The sequence below is a fragment of the Carlito syrichta genome, unplaced genomic scaffold (genome assembly GCF_000164805.1).
Source record: "Carlito syrichta isolate Samal-C Ts95f unplaced genomic scaffold, Tarsius_syrichta-2.0.1 Scaffold314100, whole genome shotgun sequence".
Lineage (NCBI taxonomy): Eukaryota > Metazoa > Chordata > Mammalia > Primates > Tarsiidae > Carlito > Carlito syrichta.
The window spans coordinates 626,922-643,300 of NW_007258196.1; the positions used below are offsets into that span (position 1 = coordinate 626,922).

General features: G+C 37.3%; 1 pseudogene; it reads left to right on the plus strand.

The window, feature by feature from the left end:
* Positions 1-14,211: 14,211 nt before the first annotated feature.
* LOC103273599 lies at positions 14,212-15,226 on the plus strand (annotated as a pseudogene).
* The last annotated feature ends 1,153 nt before the right edge of the window (positions 15,227-16,379 follow it).

Genomic DNA, 16,379 nt, shown 5'->3' on the forward strand with positions numbered 1-16,379 from the left:
ATACACATATCATTTTTTGACATGCTTATACACTCTATTCTTGTCTTATAGTTCCCTTCCTTCAATTAACTAGCCATTTTATTATTGAACAAAAATTTACCATGCAAGATCCTTTCTTATGCAAAATTATTCTCTTTCCTTAAATCCTTTCTTACCAAAGACATACTTTTATACCAACAACTTTTTTTTGCTTTCTGGCTCCTTTCTTTTACATTTTTACAGAAACTTTTTACATTTATAATTTTAATTAAATTTTAGTAACTTTTTACTAAGGCAAGTCTGTATGATTCCAACATAGATGGACAGTACAAAATGACAGACACTTGTGTTAATTAAGAAATTAATTTGGGTTCCAGCACCTTAATTTTCACCTGGGATGTTGTTGTGGTGGTAGTGAGTTATGTGAGCCATCTTAGCAGGTTTCCAGACCTCCTTGGTTGTTGGGAGCCGGCCACAGAGTTCCACTGAGCATTAGGGATCAGGAAGGGCTGTTGACCCCGAGACCACTAGGATGCGTTCGGGAGCTATTGACCCAATTTCCTCCCCCTTTCTACTCAGCACCAACCAGATTAAGCTCTGGTGAGCTCAAAACATAGAAACTCTGAGATCAGGACAAACACAAGCTAACTTTAGAAGCTCATTGCTCCCATTCTTCCACAAACTGCAGTTTTGGCTTTCACACAACTTATAATTCAAACTCATGTCACATCTAAGAGCCTTAGTATTGGTCACAGGCTTCTGGGTCATGATCTTAGGATTTATTGAAGGTGTAAATTGTAGAATACAGTTTTAGAAGACAACCATTTTGTTGAAAGAATGCAGCTGGGTTACTTGCAGGTAGCCCACAGTGAACTTTGGACTGGGCCACATTCCAAACATTCTGGGATGGGCCACTTTCGTTTGTAAAGTAAATACTTAAGCTTCTATAGAATTGTTTAACTTGGCATAAATCAATCAGCTTAGAATGAAAAAGGTTTATAGAATATGTCAGTCATGGATTAAGTTATCCTTTGTTATGGGATTTTAAGATTATCATATGAAAAGGATTTAAAGGCAATCATTGATTAAGTTTTCATGGATTAAGGTTTCTGGTGGGTGGGGAACGCCCCTCCCACATCTGACTTTGTGTATAAAAGACCTGTTGTAATTCCCAATAATACTCATTCACTTCTGCACTAGACTGGAGTCCAGTCTCTGTCTTTCTGTCTTCTTTTCCCCAATCGCCGACGCCGTCTCCACCTTTGGGGTACCCTGAACCCAGCTGGAGCTGGTCTCCAGCACTTAGTGGCCATCGTATCTGAACCAGGTGCTCTCTCCTCTCTTCAGAAGATAGTTTACCTGCTTCCCAATGGCTCTTTGGCATGCACAGTGGACAAGGTCCTGGAGGTTTAGGCCTTTTGAGGGCAACTATGCTTCTAGTGTCCCCACCTATCCCCTGCAGATTGTACCCATAGCAACAAACACCATTTCCCTTAGCAGGTTTGCTCTTACTGGGTCTCTTATGGGCAGTAGGAGTATTGTTGCTAATGATGATTGCCAATTGGGATGCCTCTTGGGCCCTCTGGTCCTGCAGTCCTCCAGGTTGGCATCCTGTTGCTTTTCTAATTCTCAGTTCTAAATAAGCCTCTAGGGTTTCTCTTTAATTGGGTATGCATATGAAATTTTTGACCACTTGTTTGTCTGTAATGGTCTGATGTAAAAATCTTTAGAGTGAACAGACCACATGGATGTGAAGTGGTTCCTACTTATTTCCAATGATGAAGAGGCAAATTTGTTAAAACACTTTATAAATTACTAAATTACAGTCTTAGGTGTGAGGTGTGGACAATTAGGTGAAAGTGATTAGTTCCCAAGACTCACTGTGCCACAAAACATACCCAGCATTTTGCCTGTCCAGCAGGAAAAGGTAGTGCTAGGCTTAGGAAAGTGATCCAATGTTCTCCCCACTCCCCCCACAAAAAATTTAGCAAGCCTGACATGACAAACACTGGCGTTATTCAGCACTGATGTTTCAGCACGGTAAAGATTTCACTAGAGCACTTTCAAGTTTGGTTTGGAAAAGCAGATTAAAATGACCATAGGATGTTTTGTTTCGTTTTGTTTTCTTTCTGTGAGTTAACAGGATTAGTTAAGTAACATCGTCTCTTTGCTTCTTGTCTGGGAGGAGGACTGATAGTCCCTGTTAAAATCTAATTTGAGGGAGATTTATCATTAAAAAAATGAACTTTAATGTCTTTTTTCTGGCCACTTTTCTGAGGGGAGACCAGATAAGCCATGGTGGAAGCTTGAAAGGGCTTTCCAGCAGGTGTGGCAGAGACGGGTGGGGAGAAGGAGGTGACACATATGGTTTGACTTTGCTTTAGTTAGCAGGACTACCACTGGCATGTTATCAGGAAGTGAGGGAGATGGATGAGAAGGCAGGAGGCTAGGGCTGGTGACCACCCCTGTTGGCACTGGCTCCTCCAGAGGATGACAAGAAAGAAGAGCAGAAGGGGAGACTGACTGAGGATAGAGTAGCAAAAGCAGGTTACAAAAGACAGGAGGAGTTAAATCAATGTAGTCAGGGTCTGAATTGTTAAAGGGAAAGCAGGAGGAAGATAAACTAATTACAGAAGGAGTTAAGAGTATGATACAGAAAAACCAAGGGATCTGAGTAGCATTCTATTTTGAAACCTTGGACCAATTTCCCTTGTGGCAGCAATAGAGGTCAAGCTGGAAGATAGTATCAGAGGCAAAAGACCCGACTTGGGCCCATCTCCAGGTTGCCTAGCCGATATTGAGACAACGCTTAGGGCAGATGCTCCTCTCTAGTAACAGGGTCCAGAAACCTTTTAGAACAAATTTCAACAAGGGGGGGCAGGGCTTAGACACCCCATTCTGAGGGTTTCCCATGAAGTGTAATCCTAGAGGGGGAGAGAGACTGGTATTAAGAATGGCCTCTGAGAAGCCATGAGAGAGAGAGAGAGAGAGAGAGAGAAAGAGAGAGAGAGAGAGAATGCAGAAGGCCCTGAGCCCCAACAAAAACCATCCATGTGCTCAGCCAGTGTCCCCGCCAGAGGAACAGTGGTTTAGCCCAAGTATGTGAGTAACAAGTGAGAAAGAGCACCACCTTAGCTCCTTGACCCACTGAAGGCAGCACTTCCATAATGCAGAGGGTCTCAGGCCCTAGCAAAAATCTGCTCCAACATGTGTGTTTGAGAGATTTGGAGAGAGAGAACACAGAGATCCCTGAACCCTAGCAAAGACCATCCATATCCTCAACCAGCTTTCTGGGCAGAAGATCAGTGGAATTAGCCTGTGAGAACACAGGAAGCTCTGAGCCCTAGCAAAAACAAACAAAACCTCCTGAACAGAGGCAGAAAACAAACCTCTCAGGTGACATATAAAGACTTCCTAGAAAGAAACAGGACAGTGCATGGACTCACCAGCAATGTAGTTTCATACAGAAAATGCTGAGGTGACAGGGAGAGGTCTGTTCAATGTAGCTCATTGCAGGTGACAAGATAAAGAGCTAGTAGCAGAGAAAAGAGAGCCAAGCACCTTGTCTATTCCCAAAGAGAGACTTGGGTGGGAAAAGAGGAGAGTGAGAGAGAGCGAGAGTACAGTTAAATCTCTGTGGGTCCTCCAAAAGTGTTAGGTCAAAATCCCAGTGGGGCCTCTGAAATGTTAGGTAAGATCAGAAGGGGTGGTCTATGATCTGGTGCCACACGAATGATACAAAGAATTGCACAGAAGTTAGATTAGAAAATATAGTTTATTTAGAAAGTAAATTAGAGAGAGATAAAGAGAGAGAGAGAGAGGGAAACCTCACCTCCTCAAGGTAGGGGAGGGGGCCAAAGCTTAGGAAAACGTGGCCCAGTCATAGCTCAATGAACACATGGCCTGGCCAGTGCTTAACAAAACAATGGCCTACAGTTGCTTGAGGTGGATTGCTTTTAAACCTTCTATTTAATGGGGGTCACGTTATTAAGGTGATTGGGTGGATGATGGGGTCTGTGTCATGAAGGTCCAGAAGGGCTGACTAGGTTAACTTATGTACAAAAAGCTGAGGGGAGTTGTAAAACAACTATCAATAGTTACCTCTGAGAAACTGGTTCTGATCTTGATTAATGATTAGAGGGTAAATTAAAGTGAACTGCCAGAAAAACACAACAAAACTAGCAATGTTAAAACGGCTGCTTTTGGGGCATATTGACTCCCATCTTATGTCCTTTCATATAGTTACTCTAATTTTTACAGATAAATTATTAGTGATATTAGAATCATGGACAATTTCTAGGTTCTCATATTATTGCAATGAATGTGTTTTTTTTCAAAATGTTGTATGTATTATCTTATGTAAATAACAAAAGCTGCACAAATTGGGTCATATTATTGTGCTTTACAGCTGATTAGTTTTAATCTCTCCCAGCAAAACAGCATACAGAAAACTATGTCACATGGAGAAATGCAATATCCTCTTAAAATCTCAACTATCTTAAATGTCAATCCTCTCTTTTCAATATTAGTCCTACAATTTACAGTGTAGCATCTATTGCCATTTTAAAGAATAACTGATGCATACTACAAGTTGAATTGCCTCACTGTAAGTTATGTCTTTTAATAATACTATAATGTTGGTCTTAAGCACCAGGCCAATCTACCGCCTCCTTTTTGTTGTTGTCATCTTACTTTTAACATAAACTTAAGAGCCTAATTTGTTTTTCTATCAACATTTATTTTCCCTTACATATAACCACATCCTAGGCTTTATTTTTCTGCTCAACTTTATTGTTATCATTCTTATATTTCTCGGTTAACAAAAACAATGATATTACTACAAGCAGTGGTTTCTTCAATACTCACTGTAAGCCTGACTCTGATAAGAAATGAAGTAGAAGAATCAAATTACTTGGGTTGACCATACAAATGAGGTCAAAATTCATCATTTCGGGGTTCCCAATATATATCTCCTTCACAGGGATCAAAAGTATCTTTTTCAACTGTTTGCTTTGTATTTTAGTTAATCTTCTCAATAATCTTGTATCCTAAGTATTAGAATCTCGATTGATGAGAAATTCAGGGCTTTGAGGATTATGTGGCTTACATGATGATGTGTCCAGAGATATAGGATTCAAACCCAGTTCTGCTGATTCCAGAACCAGTACTCATGAATATCACCATGTTGTCCATATTTGCCCTGCTGGGATCCTGATCACTACTCTCCTTTGCTTTTCTTCCTTGAGACCTCACTTTTGTTTCTCCTCCTCTTTTATACTCTGGACAAGGCAAACAGAGTTAGTCCTACCAGAGAGGAAAAGGAGTTGAGAACACAGGGCTCATGTCCTCTCTCCCAAATATCTGTACATTTTTACCCATTAGAAGAACTTATTTGAAATGGTAATCTCTAAGAACTGAAAAATGACTTAAATTTAATATCCAAAAATTCTATTATTTTAGCGTGCTGAGTGCCTTAAAGATTTTATTTTATAGATGGAAAAAATGAGACATAGGGCAGAGAAGGGGGTTGCCTCAAAAATCACACAAATTATAAACGGTATAATTGAACCAGGAACCCAGGTCTTCGGAGTCTTGTTTCCACTCTACTGTTTTCCAAAATATTGAATCCTGAATGAATTACAATTCTCAAGGTAATTTTAGCTGTTTGATGACAACAGCATTAGATAGTAGTAAATCACATACTGAGAAAGTTATTCCCATTTCAATTCCTTATAATTCTCCAGTGAGAACCTCTTATTTTAATGCTAATATGTTTTTAACTTCATTTAAATTCTCAAATTCTTAATATTCTTATTGAAAAACATGCAGTGAAAGATCCAACAAACATCCGTGTCTTTCCACTGTCTTTGAGAAACAAAACATTACTACAGTTGAGAAACATGAGCTCTTCTTTAATGTTTGTCCTCTTCCCTTTCCTCTGCATTTATAAATTACAGTTTGGGGATTTCTGTTCAAATGCATTTTATAAAAGTGTTAAGCATAGACTTATACTTAGTTATACCATGTATTGAGCTATTCTTAAATAAGAAGGCACTACTTTGCATTTAAAATATATACTCAAATGATATTACATTATTTGTATTCTTCTGAAACTTGATTCTTAGTCCAACTATTATATTTCTGAGATTATCCATGTTGATGCTTATGCCTTCATCCATTCAATTTTTTGCTATGTATTATTTCTTTGGTTTCTTCTCATGTTACTATGCATTTCACTGCCCCCTCTCCCTCATCTTTTTTTTTTTTTTTTTTTTTTGGAAAATGCAAAGTTACATTGAGTATTCAGATAAATATTGGAGTACTTACAGGTGCACAAGTTCCTATAAGGTTTTGAAAATAGGACAGTAATTACTGAGTCTGCATATTTATTAAATTGTGCTATTTTTTTCCCAAAGTGGTAGTCCCAGTTTTATACTCCAACAAAATTAACTGAGTACTAACCATTGTCATAATTACATTTTTTTAAGTATCTGTAAGAGTGAAAGAATAAGTAATTGTGTCTTTAGTTTGCATTTTTCTAAATATCACTGAATTTAAACATCTTTAATACGTTTATTATCCATTTGTGTTTTCCCTTGTGTTGATTGCATTTCCATGTTTACTTACATGTCATCTATTTCTTCACTTTAAATATTTATGCATTTGTTACTTTTGCATATTATTTTAATATTCTAGATACTAATTCCTTGTTAGTTTTATATATTTCTGCTATATTCTCCCATGATAGAGCTTGTTTCAACTTATCATGAAACTCTTGGCTCAAAGATAAAAATAATTTTTTTTTTTTTTGAGTTGGAGTCTCACTCTGTCGCCCAGACTGGAGTGCAGTGGCCGCTCCCGGCCAACGCAGCCTCGACCTGCTGGACTCCGGCCATCCTTCTGCCTCAGCCTTCCAAGTAGCCGGAATTACAGGCATGCGCTACCACGCCCGGCTGACTTTTTGATTTGTTGCAGAGATGAGGTCTCGCTGCCCAGGCGGGTCTCGAACCCGCGGGCTCAGGCAATTCGCTCACCTCAGTCTCCCAAAGGAGCGGGATTACAGGCTGAGCCACCGAGCCCGGCTGATAAAAGTAATTTAATGTACATAGCAACAGTTGTGGTGAAAGTATCAGCATGGTTAGCAATTTCTTAGAATCTTTGATTTGAGTAATGCAGTGAGGATAAAACTTTTCCCCAAAGGGGATATAAGTCTTTTTTAGATAAAGTTGAGATGCTACTGGTGCTGTTGTTTTTGAATGTACCATTTTCTTTTCTTTTCTTTTCTTTTCACTTTTTTTTTTTTTTTGAGTTGGAGTCTCACTCTGTCACCCAGACTGGAGTGCAGTGGTTGCTCCCGGTCACCGCAGCCTTGACCTGCTGGGCTCTGGCGATCCTTCCGCCTCAGCCTTCCAAGTAGCTGAAATGACAGGCGTGTGCTACCACACCCGGCTAATTTTTGATTTTTATTGTGAAGATGAGGTTTCACCAAGTTGCCCAGGCAGGTCTTGAACCCTCGGGCTTAGGCAATTCACTCACCTCAGTGTCTCAAAGCGCAGGATTACAGGCTGAGTCACTGAGCCTGGCTTGAATGCACCATTTTCAATTGATAAGTAATACTTATTAAGTTCTTCCCACCTTATTAGTCACTATATCCAAGTTAACATACCTCAAAATGGCAAAATTTGACTGAAAAGTCACAAGTCTTCCATAATATAGACATTCAGCTTTGACAAGAGGCCAATAGCAAAGCAATGACTGTTCTTTTTAAAATGGACATACCCTTGTGAAGGAGATAATTAATTCAAAACATCGAGGTGAGCAAAAGACTTATAGCCCAAAATATCTTTAGATTATTTACCTTGAGTATAGAAAGCATGCTGCAGCTTGCTAAATATCTTCCAATGGACAATGTTGGTTTGGGCTCCACTCTAAGAGTATGCACATATGTGATATTGCAGATATGTAGGATCAACTGTAATGACAAAGTGACGCGCTCATCTCCAGTATTCAAAGAAATAAGAGATAAGATTCAAAGAGATAAAATATTTTTCTAGACTATTGAAGTGGTTGAGCACTGTGAATCTCTCCACATAATCCAAGAAATCTTTCTCGGCAAGCAGACCCTGAATTAATTTTTCATAGGTATGATAACACTACAAAAAGTTCTATTGAGTCTGAGACTCCTGACCTGCCAATCAACAAGACATCAACCACAAAGAAAAAGCTTTAGACCTGAGATACTAAGGACACTCACATGAAATCCTGACCTGACTACTGATGGTAAAAATGGGAGTTTATGCAGTTCTCAAAAACTACTGCTAACACATACTGGAGGACTTGCTATGTGGATGCTAACTATTCTTGGTCATCAGATGCCAGTAGGATACAAAAGTGGTAGTTAGGAATGTCTAAGACAGCATAGTCAGTGTCATCATTCCGAGTGATGGTTTAGTTTCGGTCACAGTGTCTGCAACAGTCAGGCCTGGGGAGCAACAACTATATGCAGTTGGCAAAAATTTACCATACATCTCCAGATCACATAAAACTTTTCTTGTTTTTTAACCTGCATACATGGTTATTGTATGGAAATATTTCATCTCTTATTACTTCTGCTGCCTTTAAGTCTTTAATCCAGGTTGTGCTTTCCACATCTCCCCATAGAATTTTATATTGCTTCTGTTGGACTGTCAGAGAGTGTATAGGGAGGTTTTGGGGCATGATTTATGTGTCCCACTAGTTCTTCTCTACAAGAAACTCTTCCCCATCAGATGAATCCCTTCAAAACTTAAGACCCCCCAAATTGCTAGCATGCAACACATCAATCACAATTAAATGTATTGCATTAGAAGTCACTACAACACATTGAATCACCCCTAAGGGCCACACCTACAAGATTTGTTTGTTCCCCTTCTCTGTGTCAAATCTTAACTGAAATCCATCAGTTAAATTTGAGTTCTCCCAGCACAACAAGGGCAGAAGGAGTGGTGAGATGGATGCCTGTATTCAACAGAAGTATAACTGTTTGTATCTTTCCCCTCCCCAAAGTTCCTCAGTATGTTCAGATGGGCAAGTATAACTTCTGAGTTTCCTTTGCAGATAAGGAGATCTCAACTCTACCTGTTGTCTTATTTTCTTTAAAACCTCTAAAGCCACAGTAGGCTGGAAGAAGGTCAAAACAAAGTGACTTAGCACTAATAAGCATGACTCTGCATTTACTTTTGATGTCAGACAGTATGGCTTTTGCCCAATCAAATACATTTCTGAGAGTTTGAGCTCATTCAGTGTTATTTTGTATGGTGAGATCTTCATGGCTAACACTATTTCAGACAGCAGGACTGCTTAACTAACCCATTTCTGAACTGGGCCAGAGGGTTTGTTTTATCTGTCTAATTTGAACTTGAGTGGAGCATTTAGAGGATTTTGTTGTTGTTGTTATTAATTAGTTAGTTAGTTAGTTTTTTTGTTCACATTAATCTGGGCAACTTTCTGTTCTATGTCCAAATAACAATTCTAAAATTTTCATCTGATTTTAACACAAGGAATATGGGAGTTTTTAAGGGTGATAGGAATAGCTGCAAAATTTGTCTATATTTATTGAGGACAGTTTCTCATTCTCTAGAAAGTTAACTTAATCAGCATCATAAACCAAATCTATTTTCTTCCAATTTTTAAAAACTCAGAGTCACATTTTAAGTTTATGTATAATAATTCAGAAGTATTTATCATCTATGTACCTGTGTTTTGACATTTCAGTTTTACAAGTTTGCCCTATATTTGCATTATCCCTGCTTCTAATACTTCATTTTCATTAAAGGGTTATAATTCTGTTATTGGAATAGGCTCTTTCTTCATTATTTAAATTATTTGTTTAATTAATTATAGCTATAAAATAGACATATATAGAAATAGATAATTCATCATAGACTTGTAAATAAATTTTATGATTTTTAGACACTACTGAAACTTCAATGACAGCTAGACCTTGGTTCTTTTTTCTCAACTTTCTTTCTTCCTTGTTTTCTTTCTATCTTTCTTTCTTTTTGTTCATGAAAACGTGCATACATGCTAAAGCCATCAGCTTCACAACCAGGCAAGACTACGTGTAGATGGCTCAGCAAAATCTTATCCAGATAGATCATAGTTTCCTCTGCAAGTGGGTAAATGGAGTTGTCTTGTTTTTGTGAACAGCAATACTGTGATACATTTTCTCCTATCCAATTGTACCAAAATAATGCAGATTTATTTCCCTAATGAACTCCATTTTGTCTCTAGTTACCAAACGCATTTTGTTTATTGAAAACCGCATTGAAATTCTTTTGTTGAAACATCATCAGTAACACTATCTTCCTTTAATGCCTTCTAATTGGTTTAGTTTAACTTGGAATGTTTATTTCTACTTGTTCCAAATGTACCTTGATTATTATCCCTGTGGATTCTCCAGCAGATTTTCTAGTCTATTCTTATTACCAAACAGAAATCTTAAAACTTTGAATACAAATATTATATTTTAAATTGAAACATTCTTCAAAAACTGTATATTATAAAGTTTTATTGTTAAGGCACAGAAACATTATACATACGAAGATCTAGCTGAATATCACACTGAAAATCGGTTGGTGTGCTAAGAGTAGAATTTAGGACTACTCACTTTTTTCACTTTTACTTAATACACAAAAGAAAATAATTTTTGAATTAACATAGGAGGAGAAACAACTTTAGTTGACCTTCAAAGATGTACCCTTTTATAAACATCTAGATCTCACACAGCTTATAAAAATAACCGTTTCCCTTTGTGTATATTTGTGTGTTTAATGAGTTTTTCTCAAACTTGCTCTCAAAGTAAAAAACAAATAAAATAAATAAACCTCAACATCCATTTGTTTTGAACTACAATGCGAGTATTTGGCAAAATGTAATCATGATGCAGAGCTATTGAAAAAAATGAAATGAGTATAATTAAAAAAATAAATTTAACACATGGGATGTAAGTCCAATGATTTTAATTAGATTGTAAAAGACACATATGCATATACCTAACTACAGGATGAATGATTATACAGAAGCTAAAGAACCAAAGAAGGACTATTGCAAGGCGGCTGTGTGTGGAAAGCTGTCTATTCCTTCATTTTTTCCTTAAAATGTTTCTTTTAAATAAACATGGCAAAGATACACGTGTGTTTCTAACATGCTAAACATAGTAACATATTAAAATACATGAAAACAATGCCATGTTACATAATACTCTTTGTTCTATAGTTGATACTTAGTGGTGGCCAATCTTTCCTAAAGCGAGAGTTCTTATGCGTTAAGGTTTATTTTCTTTGAGTAGAGCAAAAATTCAGTGTCATCTGCTGAATTAAGTTGTTCTATATGTTCATTCACTTACTTTTTTTTTTTAACATGCCATCTGAGCCATACTCTAGCTCTGGTAAAGTGACCAGATGGGTTGACTACTTCAGTCACTGAGATGTTGATCAGTTAAGAGATGCTGATCAGTTAGAACAAAGAGATACACATGAATGCACTTGCCAACCCAAATATAACAAGACTAAAGATTTTCACCTTTTTGGAGACATAGTGTTTTCCCTGAAAGTCTCATCATTTGGGTTGTTTCCTTCACTGGATAATTAGAACCTCTCCATTTGCTGGAAGAGGTCAGATGCACCTATTTCTTCTGACAGTCAGTCTGGATTATTATCACCGTACCTTCTATTTATACTGAGAATCCCATACTAACCACTCAGTATCCACCATCCAACCACTATAATGACATCATCCAAGCATCACAGATCCCTTTTATTGTAAGCTCTAGAGACACACATTGCAGGAAAATGGGGATATGAGACCAGACAAAAAGCTAAAAGATACTTTTTCCTCTCTACATGTATGTCACATAGTAATTCAGTTAAAGTATTCATTTTACCACTATACCCAGTTGTTTATTATCATACACATTAATTGATACTGATAGTATAGAAAGGTGATAACTGTATGGGAAATGTTTTTAAATACTTATTCAAACTTTTTGAAAGCAATATTATAATTTCCCCCAAAATAACCTCAGAATGTGCCACCTCTTTTCCATTAATGAAGTTCATAAGTATTTTGAAAATTTATCTGTTTTTACACTAAGTAAATGGCAAACTTTTCACAAAATTGTTATTTATTCCCCAAGTGTCATAGTCATAAAATATTAACTTGCCTTTCTAAAGTTCGAGTTTTCATTAAATGTTATATATGAGAAGAAAGAGGTTGCAGTTGTAAATAAATTAGTCTATAATTTATACATTTAGTGTTAAAATTCTGATTATGAATAATGTTCCTCAGTATGAAAGAGGGGAAAAAATGAAAAAAAAAAAAGGAACAGAATATGAAAAGGCAATTTCAGAAAAAAATTCATATAAACAAAGCACATTTCTTAATAGTAAAATAATTTTATATTTTTAAATTTGTATTAGACCACAGAATAGTTTATTTTATTAAAAAATACAACATTACTTGCATATATATTTTCAGAGTTCAGTTATTATAATGAAATCTGAAATAATTAATTTTTACATTCCTAACAATTATATATATATATATATATATACACATATACATAAAAATCTTATTTTGTTCAGTGAAAAATCTTATGGCTAAAACAAAGTAATATAATTAAAAAGCCAATGAAAAATGTCAGCAAAAATGCCTAATTTATATGGTAAAAACAATATAAAACTTAAAATTTTAAAAATATTATTGTTTTCAGTTTTTGTTAGCTGGGAGAGTAGCTGTGTATGACTTTAATCTCATGAAATACTCTTTTTGAGTTACTAATATAATCAAATTTTAACAATGTCAGCTAAATAAAGGAATGTTTATTATTCAAAATTTTAAAAATTCTCAACTTCTCCAAAAGTTAAGCATTATAATAAAAAAAGATTCATTTTGACTTATTAGATTTTTTAAAAAATTTACTGTTTTTATTATTACTTATTTATTTATTTTTCATTATAAAGATGTGGGATACGATTCAGGTTTACGTACACAAACTTTGATTACGCAGGTACCCTTGTTGATGAAGTATGCCCCTCCCTCCCCTAGCAGTTTCCCTCAACTGCCAATCCCACCCTCCCTCCCCTGATAGTTTCCCACTACTGCCGATCCCTTTCTCATAGTATTATGACAATTGTTCCAGGTCCACTTATGAGTGAGAATATATGGTACTCTGTTTCATGTTGGATCACTGAGTATGATCGACTCTAAATCCATCCAAGTTGCTGCAAAGTGCGTATGTTTGTCCTTCTTTATGGCTGCATAATATTTCATTGTGTATATGTACCACATTTTTTTATCCAGTCCAGCTTTGATGGGCAACATTGTTGGTTACATGTTTTTGTTATTGTGAATACAGCTGCAACAAACATGTGTGTGTAGGTATCTTTTTTGTAGAATGATTTGAATTCCTCCAGGTATAATCTCAATAGGGGAATTGCTGGGTCATATGGAAGGTCAAATAAACCAATAAACCATAACATCCAGGTTATGAGAATTAAATAAAAGAGATTTTCTTGTTAACATGAGAGCTCAATTTTGTAAAACTCTCTAAGAAAAAATTCTAACTTCTTGCATATATATTCAAGTTTAAAACAGTCATACATTTGACTAAGAAATCCCTCTTTGAAGAACCTTGCTTACAAAAATAAAAGTACTAATACATATGAGTTCTGGGGAGAAAAAACAACCAAACTCTGAAGATGCATAAATAATTCAATAAAGTATTAATTTTATGTAATATTTTAATTATCAAAGAAGATTACTTATATCTACATTAAAAGGTCTAGTAAGATGCTATACAAATAATAAGTTTGAGTGTATATAAACTATTTAAATAAAGTATTTATTTATTTGTTTAGAATTGGAGTCTCACTCCATCGCCCAGGCTGGAGTGTGGTGGCAAGCTCACGGCAACTCCAGCTACCACCTGCAGGACTCCAACAATCCTTCCACCTCTGCCTTTAAGTAGCTGGAACTACAGGTGTGGGCTACCATGCACAGCTAATATTAAAGTTATTTTTTAAACAGAAATAACTACAAAATATTTGGGTTTTTTTGAACAAACATAAATAAAATTATTGAAGTATGTACCTAGAATGATGACATCAGATATATAAATATAAAATCATAGATGGTGATCTCTTATTTTCTCTCCTGTGCCTCATCTGGAACCCCAGTCCCTTTTGTCCCCTCATGCCAAAGAGGAAAGTGACATTCCAAGGTGTGGGAGATGATCAGGATGAGGACGAAATCAGTGTCCCCAAGAAGCTGGTGAGCGCTGTGGCTGGGACAGGGACTCCTGGGAGTTGCTTCAAAGGCAAATTACTCCAGACATGATGAGGATGAGGATGATGAGGATGACGATGATGATAAAGGCCTGGCAAATATGACATCCTGGCCTCAGAGGATGTAGAAGGTCAGGAAGCAGTCACACTCCCCAGAGTGGGCTGCACAGATCACACCCTTCAACCTTCAGGAAGAGATGGAAGAAGGCCACATTGATGCTGCTGGCAACTACTTTCTGAACCGGGGTACTCAGATCCCAAACAGCTGGCTGGATAACATTGACTGGGTGAAGATTAGGGAGCAGCCACCTGTTTAGCACCAGGCCTCAGACTCAGAGGAAGACAACTTGAGCCAGACACCAATGAGTATCCAAGAACTCCTGGAAGGACTTCTGGAGTTTCTTTTCCCTAGAGAGAAAATGGCTGGAGTTCTGAGGTATCTGTGGCCCAATGAGGAAGCAAAGGGGGTAGCAAGGGGCATGGGTGCCCCAGTTCTCCTCAGCACCAGGACTTGCTCTTGACGTTGGGTGACCAGATGGTGATCCGGGGCAACTTTGGCATGTACTAGAAAATGAGGAAATGATTAACCATGAAGCTGAAGGGTTTGGGGTGCCAGACCCTGGGAATTCATGGCCTCAAACCATCTCTCACATGTGGTGGAGGGGGAGCTGGAAACCCCAACTCCAGACCAGAGAGGAGAAGATGAGTCCTGGGGAGAAGGTTTAGTGGATATAATGTAAGAATATAAGCAGGAGAACATAGGTGCCAAACTATGTGGGCCCGACACCAGTGCCCAGATGCAGACCTGGGTGAATGAAAGCTACTTCCTGGATGGTGTTTACTGTTGGAAGCTGGATCCCCCTGATGGTCAATTCTACTACTCCAAGCACATAGACTTTGACCTCTACACCCGAGTCTGCTGAGAGGCCAATTTGGTGGCTCCTTCTTTCATAGACTTTGTGAAGAAGGACCCAGCTGCCTTAGGCAGTGAGGATATTGGATATCATTTTTGGCCAATTTCTTTTTCTGACACAAGTCCTTAGCTGTAAAAGAAAAAAAAAATGCAATGGTGAGAAAGAGTATATGAAATTATATTATATATAGTTTATAATATACTAACAATATATGATAAATAAGATAGACTATGTTTCTTTAACATATATGGAAGTTAACATTAATTTTTATAAATATAGGCTGGGCGTGGTGGCTCAGCTTGCAATCCCAGCACTTTGGGAGGCTGAAGGGAGAAGATTACCTGAGCCCAGGGGTTCGAGACCAGCCTGGGCAACTTGGTGAGACCTCGTCTCTACAATAAATCACAAAAACTAGCTGAACATGGTGGCATGCATCTGTAGTACCAACTACTTGGAAGGCTGAAATGGAAGGATTGCCTGAGCCCAGCTGGTCGAGGTTGCAGTGGCCATGAGTGTGCCATTGCACTCCAGCCTGGGCGACAAGAGTGAGACTCCAACTCAAAAAATTTTTTTATAAATATAAATAATATCTTTAGTGTAATATTACATGTTATGAAGTATATGTACACATATTTACATATAATTTTGTGTAACACTTTGTAATATGTAACATGATAGCATCTTACCTACAATAAGAATAGACAGAAAATAGCATGTTTAGTATATCTCTTTATATAAATACATGTATATATAAATATGCATAGTAAAGTTAGACACGTGGAAACAAAAATAGTTGTTTGTGATAACTGTTAATCTGCGATAAAATTTTATTCTAAGCCAGATGTGGTGGCTCATGTCTGTAATCCTAGCACTTAAGGAGGTGGAGGTGAGAGAATTGCCTGAGACCAGAGGTTCGAGACCAGCCTGCACAGCATGGCAAGACATCATCTCTACAATAAATAAAAAAATTGTTTGGGCGTGGTGGCGCACACCTGTGATTCCAGCTACATGGAAGGCTGAGGCAGTAACATCACCTGAGCCCAGCAGGTCCAGGCTGTGGTGGCCATAAGTGTGCCACAGCACTCCAACCTGAGTGACAGAATGAGACTGCCACTTAAAAAAAATCATTCTATATTTCCATATAGAAAATATATATTTATGT